Genomic DNA, 5,667 nt, shown 5'->3' on the forward strand with positions numbered 1-5,667 from the left:
ATTTATTTATTTATTTATTTATTTATTATTAATGTGGTGCTGAGGATGGAACCCAGGGCCTCCTGTATCTAGGCCAGGGCTCTACACTGAGCTACAACCACGGCCCCCATCTTTGCTTCTTTTTGAGTTGGGGGTAGCACCAGACCTGGTGTGTGGCTGGAAGTGTCCCCTACTGTGCCCTGTCCCCTGTCTCCCCAGCCCTGCACAGAGAGTCTCTGGGTCTCTGGAGATTTTCTCGGCACACCATGTGCACAAGTGCCAGGACTGGGGGACATGGGGGGTATAGATAGGGACATATGCTACCTTTTCTTTTTACTTACTTATTTTTGCTAGTGGGAATTGAACCCAGAGGCTCTTTTCTTCTGTGATACATCCCCAGCCTTTTAAAATTTTGAGACACGGTCTTTCTAAGTTGCTGAGGCTGGCCTCACACTTGGGAGCCTCCTGATGCAGCCTCCTGACTTGCTGGAATGATAGGTGTGCCCCTCTGGGTCCCACTGTGGTCTCCTTTTCTTTTTTTTTTCTTGGTACCAGGGATTGAACTCAGAACTCAGGGGCGCTCGACCACTGGGCACCTCCCCAGCCCTATTTTGTATTTCATTTAGAGACAGGGTCTCACTGAGTAGCTCAGCACCTCACCTTTCTAAGGCTGGTTTGAACTAGGGATCCTCCTGCCTCAGCCTCCCGAGCTTGCCTGGCTTCTCTACCTTCTTTTAAAAAATTGACTTGGGTGGGCGCAGTGGCCCCCGCCTGTGATCCCAGAGGCTCAGGAGGCTGAGGCAGGAGGACACAAGTTCAAAGCCAGGCCCAGCAACTGTGAGGCACTGAGCAGCTCAGGGAGACCCTGTCTCTAAATAACCACCCGGGAATGTGGCTCGGTGGTGGAGTGCCCCTGAGGTCATTCCCTGCACAGTGACCGAGCACCTGCCTAGCGCACAGCCCCCCACGTGGCCCTCACCCGCCCTCCGCAGGCTCCCTGTGCTGCTCCTCCTGCTGTCCCTCCTGCTGCTCCTCCTGGTGGGCTCCTCGCTGCTGGTCTGGAGGAGGCTGCAGAAACGGGTCAAAGGTGAGTGACCCCCTGCTCCTCGGTGGCCCCGGGGGGAGGCCCTGACAGCCTCACCTGCAGCACTGCCCTGGCTCCTCAGAATGGAGGTCAGCTGCACACGGGGCCAGGCCCCAGAGGACATGCCCCTGGGAGTGGGGTCGCAGGCTGTGGGAGGGGGGTCCTTCCTGTGCCGGGGCCTGGGGTGTCCCCTGGGACCCTGCCTTCCTTGTTTAAACCCTTTGTATGACTCTTCCCCAATCCAGCCCCGGGACTGTCAGGGCCTCCACATTCAGCCCTGCCCAACCCCCAGCCTCCCCCCACTCCTCACACTCCAGAGGTCCCTCCTCCTGGGGTGGCTCAAGGCTCACAGAGGGCCTCGCCCGCCCCCACAGGGCTCCTTCCTTCTGGACTCCAAAGACTGCCCTTAGATGCCCTCTGCCCGGGCCCTTTCCTCGGCCTCCTAAGAGGACCTGGGCCCCTCCTGGGCATTCCCCTGCACCTGGGCTAGAAGTAGACTGATGTCCCCCTGTCCCTGCCTGCGTCCTCCCAGCCAGGACGCACTTCCAGGCCAGGGAGCATGACTCCCAGGACACACTGCTGGATTCACGTGTTGATATCTGCAGTCACGACGGGGACCCCAGGACCCTCCCGACATCCTGGTCTCACCCTCCTCTGAGCTCAGACTGACAGGGGGACGTGTGGGGACCCTGAGTCTGGCACTCAGGAAGTAGGTGCTCAGTAAACACCAGCGAGCAGATGAGATAGTCAGGGAGCAGAGGAACCAACAGAGGTGGCCTTCTTGTTCCTGGTGGGGGTCGCCAGCCACCTCGGGGAGCCAGCTTCTGCCTGGGGGTAGCGAGAGCCCCCAGGTCCTTCCTGTGCCGAGTTGGTGCATCTGTGGGGGAGGATTCTGAAGGCCGTCCCAAGCCCTGGGGACTGCTGGGGAGGCAGAGAGGGGTTACTTTGTTCCTCGGCTGCAGGGCCAGCAGGTGGCTGCTGTGGGGGTCAAGGGGATGCTGCCTCAGTCCACCTCGGGCTCTCCCGGGGGCCTGGGCCTGTGGGAAGAGGTCAGCCTCAGCATCTGGGCAGAGCATGGAGAGAGAATCACTTCCTCTTTCCCTCTGCTTTTTTTGGGGTAGTTTTCTGGCCCCTCCCAGGCTGCACCCCGGGAGGACACTGCCTGCCACGTGGGGGTTTCCCATCTGGTGGCTCAGTCCCCGGGGCCCCAGCAGGCTCCCTGGTGCCCTTTCACCTAGAAAGGCTCCGGCTCCTCAAGCAGCTTCCTCCCCTTTTAAAAGAGGGTCAAACCATGACTGTGGGACGTGAACAATGAACAGAAGCACAAAGAAGTGGGTAAATTCCCTGCAGAAAACCCACTGCCCAGAGAAGTCCAGCCACTACACTCAGGGCATGTCCCCTACAGATGCAGAGATGGTTTCTTAGAGAATCTGATTCATAGCAAGAATTCTCTCTCTCAGACCTAGGACTTTCTGCACCTAACAGACTGTACCGCTTCCCCGCTGATAAACATTCTGGAAGCCGCGGCTGCACTGTTCTCGGGGAATGGGCGTCTTGTATTTGTTGACCGCAGCCTCAGGCGCAGGGGAAAGGCTCTCTGTCCAACCCCCGGCTCTCCTCCCTCCCTGGCTTTGCAAGTGCCCAGCCCACCCCTCCTGGCGCTGCCTGGGCCCAGTCCCGCTGGCCCCTCTGCCGCCCGCACCTCACACCTCCACGTCACCCACCCCAGCTCCTCGCCAGCTTCCTCTTGTCACCCACTCATTCACACGGAGCCATCCCGAGCACCTGCAGTGTGCCAGGCCTGTGCAGGCCCTGGGGACATCCTTGTGACCAGTGCAGTCCCTGGACTGCGGCCTCCTGCACACCTTCCTCCCTGGCATTGAGCTGAACCTTCCCCTCCCCCTCTTTTCCTCCTTCCCCAGAGCTCCTGTCCCAGGCGTGGAGCCCGCCCACGGTATTCAGAACAGACTGCGTTCATGTCCCCAAGCGCCCAGTTGCTGCTCTCAGTTCCCCTGAGGACTTGGCGCATGCTAGAGTCTTGTGGACTTGTGTCTCCCAAGGTCTGGCTGCTGCCCTGTGACCCGGTGCTCCCTGCCGTGTCTCTGCAGCATGCAGGCAGTGGCTCTGGTGGCCTGGCTGTGGACTAGACCCTGTGTCACCTACTGCCGGCCAGCCCCCAGGCCGGGATTGAGAAGTCAGGGTGTATGTGGCTGCACTCAAAGGCAGGACCCTACAGCAACGTGGCAGGAGCCAGAGCCAGGGTGGGACCGGCCTGAGCTGCCCCCACAGGCTGCCAGGCCTCCCCAGCGGCAGGGAGGGCCCAGGCCTGGGGTTGGAGCCTCACCCCAGCGACCTCTCGGGGTCTGGCGCTGTCTGGGCAGGTCCCTGGTGCACACCCTGCCCCTCCTGCCTGTCTACCCCGTCACGCCTGGTGAGCGGCTGTGTTGGGAACTAGCCCTGCGCCTCTCCTCCAGCCGGGCCGTGTCCGCTGCCCACTTGGTGCTGGTCACTCCTCCTCCCTGCATGCCCGGGGACCCGCTTATTCCTCCAGCCACACTGCTTCCCACCAGCTCCAGGTCTGAGGGGAGAGGAGCCTAGGGCTTCTCCAGGGTCCCCAGCCTGGCTCACATGGGTCCCCCTGCTCTCTCTCCCTGTGTCAGCTGGTGAGCGCTCAGAACTGTCCCAGAACCTCAGGCAGGTAAGGAAGGCCACCACAGGAGGTGCATCCGGGTGGCTGGGCAGGGACAGCATGGGGGACGTTGGGGCTGCAGCCGGATGGTCCCTGGGCCACAGATGGATGGGTCCAGAGAGGGAAGAGTGTCTCCTGAGATCTAGTCATCCATGTCTTCCCCAGTTTGGGCCTGTCCCCCGAGTGGCAGGGGGAGGAACGTTCCCCAGGGGGGCGCTGACTGCCCCGACGGGAGGGTGCAGGAGGGAGCAGACCCAGGGAAGTTTGGGGCCCTCACCTGGAACCTGGGCGAAAGAAGGACAGAGCCGTGGTGGGGAGGCCCGTGGACACCTACCTCCTCCTGGCCCCGCAGGCTGCCGGGCAGAGTGAGCCCTACTACACAAATCTGACGCTGCAGACGTGGTCCCTGCGGGAAGAGCCAGTGCCCCCAAGGCAGGCGGAGGTGGAGTACAGCATGTTGGTAAGCCAGGTCCTGGCCCCCGGCAGGGGACCCTGGGCTGCCCCACGTGGGGTGGGCGTGGGCAGAGAGGGAAGGAGGCTGGGGAGGGGCAGGTGCAGAATTTGCCCTTAGAGGAGGCTGGTGTCCGGGTGGCTGGGCGGGGTGTGGAAGGGCTACGATGATGGCCAGTGACAGTGGCCAGTGACGATGGCCGCGACAGTCAATAAGGTGCAGCGTTTATTAAGCTCCTACTGCATACCACACAGCCAGTGACAAAGCTCATGACCTCTCTCTGGGTTGGTCCTGGTCATCTCTTGGATTCACTTTGTCCAGGACCTGAACAACCCTTAGGCACTGTCACCAACGGAGTGGGATAAACGGAATGGGTGGCCTCCTCAGGGTGTGACCCACCCACTGGTGGGGGACTTCAGGCAGAGACTGGGGGGAGATCTGAGCATCAGCCAGGGGCTGCCTGGGGAGACCTCGGAGCCCCAGCCCAGGGTTCATTGGTTGGCACCGCCGCTGGTCTGCTCTGGGAAAGGGGCCCAGCTCTGTGTCCAGCCTGGGACCTGTCACCTGCAGGGGAATGGGGCTGCTCTGCTGTCCCCTCCTGCCCCCAGTCGTGCCCGCCCTGCCCTGCATCAGCTGTCATGGGGGGCGTGGCTGGGGCCTCTGAGCAGCTGGCAGTACCTAGTTACCCTGCATCAGGCCTGTCTCCTCCTCACCTGACATTCGCATGCCCACGCGGCCACAGGCTGGGTCTGAGACTAGCCGCAGCCTCGCTTGTCCCACGTGGTGACTAATGGTCTCTGCTGGCCGGGGCAGAGCCTCACTCTTCTGCCAGCTGCGTGGGGACAAGTCAGGACCTTGCCGTGCACAACAAGCTCAGGGTAGATCTGGGGAGCCTGCCAGGCTCTACTAGGGGCCAGGGTTCTGCATGTGAGATTCCTGAGTCCTCAGAAAGGGACCATCCCTGCACCGTGGCCAGGATGTCCCATCAAAGGGAGCCAGGGGCATCTCAGGGGAGCCCACCAAGTGTGCAACCCTCTCAGGGCCTCAGGGTCTTTTTATTTTTATTTTTTATATTTTTTTAGTTGTCGATGAACCTTTATTTAGTTTACTTATTTATAGGCGGGGCTGAGACTCGAACCCAGTGCCTCACACATGCCAGGCGAGCGCTCTGCCACTGAGCCACCACCCGGCCCCTCAGTGTCATTTTTTGTTTGTTTGTTTTTTTGTTTTTTTTTAATTTTTCCTAATTTATTTATTTATTTATTTTTAATTTTTTATTGTTGGCTGTTCAAAACATTACATAATTCTTGATATATCATATTTCACACTTTGATTCAAGTGGGTTATGAGCTCCCATTTTTACCCCAAATACAGATTGCAGAATCACATCAGTTACACATCCATTGATTTACATATTGCCATACTAGTGTCTGTTGTGTTCTGCTGCCTTTCCTATCCTCTACT

At 59.7% G+C, this 5,667-nt stretch overlaps 1 long non-coding RNA gene across 1 annotated transcript; it reads left to right on the forward strand.

Moving 5' to 3' along the window:
• The first annotated feature begins 42 nt into the window (after nt 1-42).
• On the forward strand, nt 43-4,265 carry LOC125613955. Its single transcript, XR_007344576.1, has 3 exons — nt 43-1,066; nt 3,724-3,761; nt 4,105-4,265. It is a non-coding gene; the product is annotated as an uncharacterized LOC125613955 (long non-coding RNA).
• Nucleotides 4,266-5,667: the final 1,402 nt, after the last annotated feature.

Source organism: Marmota marmota, unplaced genomic scaffold (assembly GCF_001458135.2).
Source record: "Marmota marmota marmota unplaced genomic scaffold, marMar, whole genome shotgun sequence".
In the NCBI taxonomy this organism is placed as follows: Eukaryota; Metazoa; Chordata; class Mammalia; order Rodentia; family Sciuridae; genus Marmota; species Marmota marmota.